At 38.3% G+C, this 12,768-nt stretch overlaps 2 protein-coding genes across 2 annotated transcripts in view; one reads left to right on the top strand and one right to left on the bottom strand.

Moving 5' to 3' along the window:
- MCC (MCC regulator of WNT signaling pathway) overlaps nucleotides 1-12,768 on the top strand; it is a 715,741-nt gene that overhangs the window by 87,509 nt on the left and 615,464 nt on the right. The gene's annotated exons all lie outside the window — the stretch shown is intronic.
- Nucleotides 1-12,768, bottom strand: part of KCNN2 (potassium calcium-activated channel subfamily N member 2) — a 77,339-nt gene that overhangs the window by 11,033 nt on the left and 53,538 nt on the right. The gene's annotated exons all lie outside the window — the stretch shown is intronic.

Below are 12,768 nucleotides of genomic sequence, written 5' to 3'. Positions count from 1 at the left end.
AACAAAGGGGGTGATCAAAACAACTTTTAAACTCCAGAATATTAGCAAATAAATGCAGAATACCTGTTCTTAACTAGTGTCTCAAGGATACAGCAAGTGCTAAAGAGGAAATAAGATTAGATTAGTATTTAGCATACAGAAAAAAAGAAAAAAAAATCTTAGGATTTTCTGTAGGGCCTAAAAATAATAATAAGTTTAGTATTTAATCACTTTAGTATACTTCCCTGTTGTTCTCCAAGTCCTTCAATGATCTTTTCCTATAGTATTTCTTCTTATCTTATTACCTTTTAAAACAGCACACATACACAAGAACATTTCTTCAAAATGTGGATGGAGAAAATACCAATTTTCTCATCTGTGCTGTGTGTATATATGCATATGCATGTACATATACAGACACGCGTGTTCACATCAGGCCAAAGCCAGCATGTGCCTGTCCCTCTGAAACAACACTGCCTTTATCAGCATCACAAATTGAGACTCTTAGTGGCGGGGAGGAAAGAAAACCACGTAATGAGCAGGAGTGTCTATTATGTACACCTAGAGGTACAGCTTAGTTTACACTATTTATAAATTATGTTACCTTAGTCTTTTTCAAAAAAAAGCCCAAATCTTTACAAGTCCTTTCTAAAAAAAAACATTAAATAACAAAAATAACATAAAATCTAAAAAAAACCATTAAATAAAAAGTAGCATTAAAAACATTATATGAGGCTGTGTTTCTTGCAATTTCACCCAAATTGCACCTGTCAGTTACCCTCCAGTATAAAGCAATCTCCTGTTGCACACTGAAGCTTACATTTACATTTGCAAGGCTTTCTTCCACTCTTTCTGTATTTCTCCCATTAATTAATTCTCTCTCCACCCCCCACCTTCAACTGCCTTACTCTCTTCAGAAAAATCCAGAACAAATCTCTGAATCTAGCTTCCAAAATACAAATTCCATCAATAAACACATAAAGGCTGCAAAATAAATTAACTCATTGAAAACTCTTATTCACATAGTGTTCTCAAAAAGATGAATCTGCTCTCTCTGCTTACCTACTGAGAGACCCAAGGAATTTTGGAAGTGTCTCACATAAATTAATTCTCCATTTCCCTGGTATATTGTTCAAAAAAATACACCTGGTCCCTCACAAAACATCTAATTCTCTACAGTTAGTTCTCACCTATCAAAGGTCCTATCCCCAACAGCCCTCAACATTCCTTTGCATGAGTCCACTGTAATTTTGCTGCACTTCCCTCTTCTCTCCTGTCCTCAATACTAAAGCTTTCCAGTTTTGCTGTTCTTTCTCCCTCTGCTCTCCAGCCCTGTGTTGATAGAAGTTTGTGGAAATTTACTTAAAGCCTTGCACTCTCCATAACATGAATCAAAATGGGGCTACAAGTTCCTTTGCTTCTCCAGATCCTGCTGAGAGTTAAAAGGGAAGAAGACAGCCAATGCAGCCTAAGGCTAAGCACTTCAGATACCCTCCAAGCCTTCTGAGGACTGCTACGAAGGAGATGCTCTACCATATGCCCTACCTCCCCTGAAAACAGACAGCTTTCCTTTGGTCTCCTTCCTGCGAAGGAGGGAAGGAGGGAAGTGCTAACAGGCAGAAGACTTCTCTGTGGGCAAATAAACAAAGAAATGATGACCCCATACAATAGCAAGAACACGAAGAGAAAAGCAGACAGCTTTTGGCTCAGTATGTCAGCATAGCTGGGGTCAGACATTGATTTAATGACATAACTTGAGTTCTGCCCGCTTACAGCAAGAACGCTAAAACGTAAGGAGATTATTAATACAGACACCACTGGCACAGTGGCACAAAACTGATATATATGCCAAGTTACCAGGGGGGAGAAATATAGATCCCCTTCCACACCCTCACAGAAAAGGCTAAATAAATGCTGACAGACAAAAGGAGTTGGTTTGAGCTGAAATTATTCCAGTCTTTGCAATTAACTTCCATGTTTTTTTCCAGAGTGGCACAGCAGTTATGAGGGCCAAACGCTGTCAAAACCAGTAGCTTTTATCTCACACAACAGACGCTGCCTGCAGCAGCAGAGGACTGTCACTGGCAAGCTATGACAACCACCTCTATGGTGTATATGCACTCCTGTCTTCCTTATCTCCAGGACAGCTTACTGCAACAGCAATGTGTTCTAGATTCAGGTTATCCCTGTTGGCTTTGTGGGATCTGATGGGATCTCCAGATACAAAAATGAGGTCTTTTAGCGTTTCTGCAAAAGAAGGAAGTATTTTACTATCTGCATGTTTACATTTCACAGTACCTTGAAGGAAAACAAATTACGCTCATTCCTTAAACAACTAACAGCTTACAGAAATGAGACTGTAATTCCACTTGAAGTACATGATGATAATTAATATTTTATGTTACAGTGCTCTGCACTATTACATGGCTCCCCTAAAGATCTCGGCATCCATAAGAATACTAACAAAGTGAGAATTATGCAAACTGCAGAAATGAAATAGAGGCAATACAGTTACTTTAAAATGGTAGCATTGTAAGCATCATATTATGCCATGCATATCCTGATTCACATGAAAATCAGTAGCTCAGGTTTTTTTCTTATATCAATACTGCATAATGCAGCAGCCACTTCTTTATTAAAAAGACTTACACTAAGTAAAAGCACCATAATTATTTCAATTGCATGATGGGCCCTTTTGAGAATGAAATTCTAAACCCTCTTGTATTTCATTACCGCATTTTATAATTTCCAGCATTATTCTTTTTATCCTATTTTGAAGTAAATAATAAACTAAATCACTACTTCAAGCTCTTGCTTAACTGCCAGGGTAATGATATCTACATCCTGGTTTTGGCTGGGATAGAGTTAATTTTCTTTTTAGTAGCTGGTACAGTGCTGTGTTTTGGACTTGGTATGAGAATAATGTTGGTAACACACTGATGTTTGAGTTGTTGCTAAGCTGTGCTTACTCTAAATCAAGGACTTTTCAGTTTCCCGTGCTCTGCCAGTGAGCAGGTGCACAAGAAGCCAGGAGGGAGCAGAGCCAGGACAGCTGCCTGAACTAGCCAAGGGGATATTCCATACCATAGAATGTCATGTTCAGTATATAAACTGGGGGGAGTTGGCCAGAAGCTGCTAATCACTGCTCAGGGGCAGGCTGGGCATCTGTCAGTGCGTGGTGAGCAATTGTATTGTGCACCACCTTTTTTTTCTTTTTACCTTGGCTTTTATCTCTCTCTCTCCCTCCACTCTTCATTACAATTATTATTGTTATTTCAATTATTAAACTGTTCTTATCTCAGCTTTTAACTTCTTCCAGTTCTCCTCCCCATGCCACTGGAGGGTGGAGCGGGAAATGAGGAAGTAGTTGTGTGGTACTTAGTTGCCAGCTGGGGTTAAAACACGACAATATAATACAAAGAAAATGAAAAAGGCAGGAATGTATATGTTTTCAAGTATCAAGGCAGTAATTAATTCTATTTGGAATTTGCAATCCTCGGTCAGCCCCCTGTCCACCTCTTGCATTACAGAGTTATTGTAATGTATTTTGGCTTGGAAAGCAGCCTGCTTTTAAAGGCACTTACGACTTCCAGTATGTCAAAATTTGAGGAAAAAAAGAGAATGAAAGAGTATTCACAACGTTCCCTCATCAGTCCACTGCAGCTTTAGCTAGAGAGAGAGAAAGACAGGTATGAAAGCCACCAACCTCCACCCTATTGAATAGTCCATTCAAGGTGTGGATACAGTCAAAGATGGAAAAGCAAATGTCATACTTCAGTGAATTAAAAAATTATCAGTTTGTGCTAGTTAGCAAATGTTCATAACTATGTACATCAGAACCTAAAGGTTTCACAAGAAAGGGGAAAAGTGGCTAATGAATTTAATTAATTTATGCTGACTATTCAGATTTTCAGTGATTTCAGGTAAACTGGGAAAACAGACAATTCTGCTTTCACAGTTTCTCAAGGTTACATAATTCTTTTTCTATCCAGAAAAGTTTGGTGTGTTCACATGAAATGAAGCATTAAACAGTTATAAGCTCTGCGGACAGTTCAGATGCAAAAAAGCTGACCTACTTCAATTTTTCTGTTTTCCAGAAAGCATGTACAGGCTGAACAAACTTACCTACTAAACCGGGAGAAGCCCTTAAAGATCAGAGATTTAAAAATAGGCTTCTCTAAAACAAGACAAGGACTCTGCTGATTAGCTCAGCAATGCCTATTTCCTATTTGCAAAGACGTGAAGATGAAGCACATAAATCTTATCCTGAATGCACAGTATTTCTTGCTTGATATGATGTGTGTATTAGTCTGCAGTAAAAATAAAAAGTCTGCAAACAAGCATATGACACATCCTCAGTCTTTTAAATGGGCAAAGCAACAAACACTGGACTGTACAGTGGCATCAGATCTCTGATGGTGAGGTAAAACTTGCATTTGTGACCAGTACAGTCTTGAAGTGTAAGGTTTACAGCCATTTACACTGGACAGAACTTCCCTTAACTGTTTAGCTGCTGTCCTGTATGAAAACACCCTGATGTATCTGCAAACAACTTTAGGACATTCCTCATATCTTTAATTCTAAACATGCTGCTCCTGTTCAGGACAAAGAATCACACCTTAAGAGCAAATGCTCACGCATGTAAGCAATAGTCCATGGAAGCCTTCCTTTGGTACCCTCTTTGATGTAGTCTCTGAGTTTCCCTGGTAGATATAAGTGTATGTGGGTATTTGAATCACACATGTATGTAGGTACTTGTTAAACACTAGTAGGCTAATTATCTTCTCTGTTATACGAGCCTAAACAATGACCGATATTAGAAAAATGAATGGAAGAATGGACTAAGTTGAGTGAAAAGATAAAATGGCTTTTTGACATCAAAGCCACACTATTTAAAAACAGCCAGAGAAGAAAGGTTAAATTCATTGTATTTTTAGTTATACTTTAAAGTTAGCAACCAAACAAAATGTTTAAACATGCACTCCAGAACAAAATAACTATAACTTGGTGTTATCGTTCCCTTTACCCTTAGGCATCATAAACTGCAACTTTCCCTACCTGTCTGCACAGTGTCTCTTCTTGGCACTTAGTTCTGCACTATTGCAAGCTTCCTTTCATCCACTTTAACAAAGCAATGAAAGCTTTTAGCGGCATCAGAGATTGGTGCAAAGGTGATTTTCTTTGCCTGTCATTTTTACTATGTCACTCTGCTTTGCATCCATCTATTCCCTTCTTTGTGGCATTACATATAGAATATTTTCTCTCAGTTGCAGTATTTTATGACTTCAGGCTCTTCCATCTCATGGGTTCAAGCTCTTCTATGCCAAAAAAATATCACAGAACTACAGTATCACAGAAGCATTTAGGTTGGATAAGACCTTTAAAATCAAGTCCAACCATTAAGCCTGGACTGACAAGTCCATTACTAAACCATGTCCCTAAGTGCCACATCTACATGGTTTTTAAACACCTCCAGGGATGGTGATTCCTTTGCATCTTCTCTTGACTGAGGAAAAGCTCTCTGGAAACATGTACAAAACTAATTTATAGTTTTCTTTCAAATTCCTCCCCTTTAGGATATTACTTACTACAAAGCATAGCAAAACCAGTGAAGGTACTTAAGATTCTGGTGTGCCAAGATCACTTGTTTTGATCCTACCTAATGCCTCCTTGTTCCCCACTCTCTGAGCTATATGTAGATGGCCAACTCTTCAGGAATTTCACACTATATATTTCTACTCTCTTTATACAGCACTAGTATCAATAGGATCAGGTGTTAAGAGTCCTGAAGTGCTACAGGAATATAAGTAACAATAAATATAGATGGTAGGTCTGTACTAACCAATGATACTGTGCAGATCATAGTACTAGACCCGACTCTGCCTTTTTTCTCCTTCAACCCTTCCTGTGGCTATGCATCAATATACTTACTACATACTAACACCCGCTGAGATGCCTTTAACAGTCTAATCCCAGCCCTCTGTCCTCTTCACCAACGCAGCCCACCCTGAGCTTTCTGCTGTTATCACCAGAATCACCAGAAGAAATCCGACTAACGTAAAGCTACCACAGAGAATTTTACACAATGGTAAACCACAGCAGATATAGCCATGGTAGCTAGATAAGAAAGCTGGTGTTGCCCAGCATATCTGATGAGGGTGAGGCTATGAAGTTTGCATCAAGACCATGCCTTTCCTACTAAATGCTAAGGCTGAGGGTTCCCACTGGTGCAACACACACTGACTGCAAAACTGCAGGGTCAGGCTTCAGTGAAGCCTAGCATTTAGCTCCATCATTCTGGTAAAGGTCCAGTTTCAATGATAATCAAATAGAGGTGCTTGCAACTCTTTAACTAAAGTTATCTAAGGCAAAGAATGGTTAGCCCTGGCTGATACGCTGCACTGTAATCAGCACTAGGTCTGCAGAGAAGTCCTGTACTCCTCTAAGTAAACAGCTCTGGCGTTTCCACTTGGTTCTTTCTTCGGCAAGGTTCCAAAACACCTTTAAAGGTCAACAATGAATTAAGCTATTTCTGCACCTGCCTGGAGGTCATACATGTACCTGGGGGGATACTACTGGTGACAAAGGAAGCAACACTGTGTATCAGTGTCTCAGCTGAAAGTCGCCTGGCAGCTTTGGTTTACTGGACTGGAAGTGAAATGCAGTCTTTAGTGCTGTAGTTGTCACAACAATGTCCTGCTATACTTGCCTGTAGCTGAAAGAAGGCTGTTGCCACATTTCTTGCTCACTTCCCTTGGGATCCACTGAGGAAGAGAGAAGGTCCGCTTTGCAGACATATGGTTCTGGTGGGAAATTTAGCTCTGCACCAGAAGGGCACAGCATTCCTCCTGCTGCTCTGCATAAAATGAAAATCCTGTAAGAATTTAAACAGGTATTTTGTTCATTAGGCTCTCTAGAAGGTGGACTTACAGGACCACCAGGGGAGGGGGAGGAAAAAAAAATCTTGCTTGAAGTAAAAAAAAACCCTCACCAAAACAAGCAATGCAAAAGTTGAGGGAGGAATCCATCCACGAGACAAACAGAGGCTGGGGAAATGGTGGTGTGTCAATGTGGCTTTGCATTTGTCATTGCTTACTGGGAGAGATGTGTAACCTCGCAACACTGAAACAAAACAGGGTGAGTAACAGGACAACAACTATGCCATCTCAGGCAAAAAGGTACCCTAAAATAGTTTTGCATTATTTATACTTTCATATATTCAATATATGCTTGGCTACGGTTGTCTTCAGTGGAGTTCAGTGGAGTCTTCAGTGGAGTACTGTGTCTGTACCACAGCTAGAATTTTATTGCATATATATATATATATGTATATATATTGCTTCTAATCTATCTATCTATCTATCTATATTGCTTCTAATCTATACAACAGCAGATGAGAAGATTCCTTTACTTCTAATTAGTCCATAAGGTTTTTAGCAATGTTGCAAAAATGAAAATTACTAAGAGCACTGAATGTAATATACAAATACGAAATTGGTTATATACTCTCAGGCACCGTAATAGGTAGTTGTAGTGGAGGTGAAGTAAACTTAATTCTTGAGTAATGCAAGCTGGGTACTAGGAAAGGCTTCTGGGAGAGCACAGAAAATGATTTATAAATGAAGACAATCTCTCTTCTACAGGGGAACCTATAAATGATAGTAGTGTTAACTCAGAGAAGCCCAAGAATTTAATGCACCTTGGTGGCTGGGCTTCTGGAAAACTATCAGTGGTCGTAACAGCTAGAACCCCCCTGGAGACCAACAGTTTCTGCCAATGTGCAAAAAAACTTTTGCTGAGCGAGGAGGTGAGATCTGATTTCACTAACCAAGGAGGTCCAAGCCTACAAGGCTGAGGGGAAATGTTACTTTAGTAATTCAAGATGAGAGCTACCGATGATGTTCTTGTCCAACACTTGTGTCGTAAATACAAAAGTTCCATGAGAATATGTGTAAAAGTGTATTAAAATTGCTGTATTCAATCTAAAGTTATTACATGTGGTTTTTTGGGGTTTTTTTTTTGGTTTTGTTTTTTTTTTTTTAAAAAAAAGCAGAAGTTTTGCTGTAACAGTTGTCAGTAATGGTCATATCTCTGTCAAAAAAGTTATCACACGACTATTGCTGTTCATTCCAGCCAGTAACTGCCTTTCAACTTGCTGAAATGCATCTGTAACTCCCAGCTAGACCTAAGTGGGAAACAGTTCCCCTGTCCTCTGATGCTTCAAAAACTTCCCTGCTCTACTGGTATGAACTGAAGACCTTCCAAGGGAGGCTTTTTTCTTAATTTTTCTAATGCTAAAAAGAGGGTTACACCTGCCAGGAGATTCCAGTTACTCAAATTGAGGTAGAGCCTCTGCCATTCTCTCACATTTCAGATCGCTGCTCTAAGCACCACTACTTCATGGACCATTCTCTAGAGCTTCCCAACTCGAATTTGATAATTTATTTGTCTTTACATTAGAAATTTCACCCCAACAAGCGACCGCCATAAAATAATCCCAAAATGTGCTCCTTCTGAAAGTTTCCATTTTGGCAATCTGGTGTGCTGGAACGACAATAGTAGAGGAGCTGAAGAATTTCTGAGAAGCCCAGCTTCTAACAGTTTCAACTCTTAATAATTCAAGCATCATTAACTGCCTTCTTCATACTACATCTCTGCTTGATACACTGTCCAGTTACATTGTATTGTGGTAGAAGGAATAAACACAATCTGTTATGAATCCTGATGCCACTTATTATTGAATTCTCAGAACCAGCTGAATTAAATTCTACCATATACCTGAGACATGGACCCAAATGCTGCCAATTTGCATGAAAAGCTTCTCAGATTTTCCTGTACCCTCAGGGAAGTAAAAATTGCGCTGTGTTCTAGATTTGTGAAATTCCTCTGGTAAGCTTCTTATTCACAAAACTATTTACCACATTGCTCTGACCTTTTACCGCCAGATATTAGAAATGATAGAAATATTATAGATTCTTGATCAATATGCAAAATGTTCTAGGTAAACCTTTAAACAGGAATACAATCTATTATTCTTTTACTGTTATTACAAAAAAAGAGTTGCTTCTGCCAGTCAACCATACCTATCTACCCACAAAGCAGCCTATTAAACACACCTTTTCACCTCTTTGAGTGTAATTCAAAATACATTTCTGTGTTTCATGAACAATTACATGTTTCTGCAACTCTTTACTTTTTCTTACAATGTAGTAACTATGTGCAGACTTCCACAAGGACATTAAAAGCGGCAGCATGACAACCTTTAAAATCAGATCTGATTCATTTTTGATTCATGATTTAGAACTAAGAAAACTACTATCCCTAAGGCCAGATTGTACCCATTGACGCATTGTGACCACGCCAAAAATTCAGCTACATGAGTGGTGTTCAAATCCTGTAGTTAAAAGGGGCTACTTAAAACATTTCCAAGAGCAACATCTAATCTTGTCCACCTTTATGATGTAAATTTAAGAAAACTTCCCTAATTTATTTGGTTCTTCCATCGGCTTAATGATCTCTTTGGAGTTCGTTTCAGTAACAGAAGCATTTAAGCAGCACTTTCAGCATTAGAGGCAGACACTGAAATAACAGCTATTTAATTTAAAGCAATTTTCATACAAGCTATAGGCAACCATCCTGTGCATCCCATGACAGGACAACTACAATCATCCATTTTATTGTAGCAACATAGGTTTGACCTGTTAGTTCTGCATGTCTGCTTCTAACTGTTGGCAGTTGGTTCTGCAGAAGATTCTGCATCCTCAGCTTTGCATCATATAATAAATGCACTAGTTCATCACATAATGCTGGATGTAAAAGGAAAAGACTCCTCAAACCTTGCAACAGAACCTTGCATTTGGAATTGGAAGAATGGATTGCCATTATTTTGTCTTGCATAGGTACACAAGCTTACAAAGATCTGTAAAAGTTATCTACCCCACAGTCAGTAATTATGCATCTTCCGTATCTTCCTCACACCTGTCCCCTCCTTCTACTTCCACTAATTTCTACTTCTCTTCTTTAAATTTTTGCTAACTTTATTATACTCCTCATAAAGCAAGGAAAATTTGGCAAATGACTCCAAGGCCCTAACTCCAAAAAGCCATTAAGGAGGTGAAATTGCTGCCTGTGTATGCAGTTCCAGTTAGCACCACAGAAACAAAAGTGCTCCACCTGCAGCTGGGTTCAGCCTGCTGACCAGGATCTGAGAGATCTGCGGGGGTGTGCACTGAAAACCATGGATGGCACCTTCAGTGGGCAGACAAACCGCATGGCATGGTGAAGATACCACAGGCCTCCCCATCTCCTCTATATCCTCTTCTGATAACAGTGACAGCACTCATATTTCTATCCACCCATCGTGCTCTTGCAGACCAACCTGATGTATACCGAGGGCAGAGGACACATTTGCTATCAAATTCATGTATATATATACACACACCGATACACACACACACACACACATACATACATATCCACCTGGCCCATAGTCTGCTGCTGCTGCCCAGTGAACTCTCATTGGAAAAAGATTGATAGGTAATTGAGATACCAGGTTCAGATTCACTTACTTGGCATGAACTATACCATGCTGTGTCAGTATTTTCATTAAAGTTGCACATATTTAAGTGCTTTCCAGGATCAAAAAGTAAATTTTTCAATATGACAGTACACATTTTTTCACTATTTTCCTTCTTTGTTCACTTTGTTTCTTACTTTATTTTTTGATACATGAATCAGATTTCCTTGCTGGCTTACTCTTAACGATTCTCAAGGCATTTTTCCTTTTTGGTATAACGTGAATAAATGTAAAAATACTCCTATTTTCCAGCAGTGTGAATATGCACAATTTAAAAGACGTTGCTTGAGAGTACCTCAAATGTGCAGTTTCAACAGCCAGCATAACTCGGTGCCACCAGTAGACTGCACGAAGTTTACTTCCCAGGCTGGAGCACAGCACAGGCTTCAGCCTGAGCTGTCCAATTCCCACCGCACAAAAACCAATTCCTGAAGAAGAAGTGGGAGGACAGCCAGGGCACCTGTGCTCTCCCTTCATTGGGGTCAAGACACCAAAGGAGCCCTCCACAGGCTGACAGTTATGCAAAGCCAATACCAACTCTTCTGTGGTCTGTGTAACTACTCTTATATTCACAAGTATTTCTGTTTATTCTCCCTTCCACTCCTTTTAACAGGGACCTTATTCAAAAGCAAAACCTCAGTGGTATTTGGTATTGGTCACACTAATCCAACAATGTATTTGCTACTTCAGATGCTAAGTAATTACATTTTCCCTTTTAAAGTCACATACATGGTTTCATTTCATTTGTTACACTCAATCAAAAATTATCCTGGTGTATCTTCTAATTAGACCATCACCTCTATTGAAATAAAAATCAGTAAGTCTGTTCTTTTAGGATCTCAATCTTATCTTTAGCACAGCAAACACTAATTAGTTACTGTACAAGTTTCAGAAGAGTAGTTGGTTTTAAAGATTTTTATTCAAGACCTATAAGTTTTTTGGTATTGCAGGTCAGGCTGGAAGATAGGTCATTATTATGTTCAGTATTTCATACTTTGTATCTTTCAGGCCCTTCATTAAAAAAAAAATAAAAATAAAAAATAAAAGAGTAATTTCAACATTTGACTTTCTCCCATTGCTATCTAATTTTTTTCTAAAAGTTAACATTTGTCAAAGTCATATTGATGATGTCCTTAAAAATGTGACTGGAAGTCAGACTTTCAGTGTTGTTTTACCTGTCACCACACACTAGCCACCTGGCTTGTTTTTTGGTTAAGAACGCTTTCTGTCTCTGGAGGTATTTATGCCAAACTTATTATCATGAGATTCTGATTGAAGCCTTTGTGTTTCCAAAGCAGCTGCAGAATTTTTAATCATAAAAAAACAATCAAAGACATGAAGGTGAGTATCATCCATCCATTTCGTAAGTCTAATTTTCAATGTAATCTTGTCCTAGTTGTGAAAAAAAATGCTATGTGTGCAAATGATATATATTTTATATAATTTATATATTTATATCATAAAGTACTTTAGTTTTTCACCAAAGCAATGGAAAAAATTGCAATAAATAATTTTACATCTTAATCCAAACAGTGCTTTCATAAGCAAAATGACAAATGTCTCATAATTTCAGCTTCTGTGTGGTTCATTCACAGCTGTATAGAATAACATTTGCAATAATCTGGACTCCGTTTTTCTGATATTATTTTTACCTTTTTTTAATCATAAAAAAATCATAAGCCTACCCACAGCTATTCAAAATAAGTCCATGTTATTAGTGAATGTGATTTCTTTCTGACAGCACAAAAATCTAACAAAAGTTTTCATGATGAAGAAATTGTTTTCTTTATACAGCTATGCTATTAGACTTATAAAAAATAGAGTAGAAAATCCTGCTTAAGCAAAATGCTTTAGGAGATTAGCCACCAAGGATAGATGCTGCTATCCTTTGCACTAGCATAAATGCAACATCAGTGTGAAGTCCGTAGATTATTAGTATTGATACTAGTATTCTCACTGCACTTCTGCAGGGCTTTTAAGTTCTTAGATTTCTGTTAGTATAAGGTTTTTTTGTAATGAAATGCTGAAAAGTGTTGAAGAATTTGAGTGAACAAAATGATCTGATACCTGCATCTTCAAATATTTGCTTCTTATTTATAAACAGTGCCTGGGAAGAATAGAAGTGTTATAACAGGGTTCTGTCCCTATTCTGCATATCCACATGGCAATATCTACTGCTTGCCCTCCTTTTCCCCTAATGAATTTATGACCAC

Source organism: Falco punctatus, assembly GCF_963210335.1.
Source record: "Falco punctatus genome assembly, chromosome: Z".
Lineage (NCBI taxonomy): Eukaryota > Metazoa > Chordata > Aves > Falconiformes > Falconidae > Falco > Falco punctatus.
Note: the sequence above shows the minus strand (reverse complement) of the source record. Positions and strands in the feature narration are given on the sequence as shown.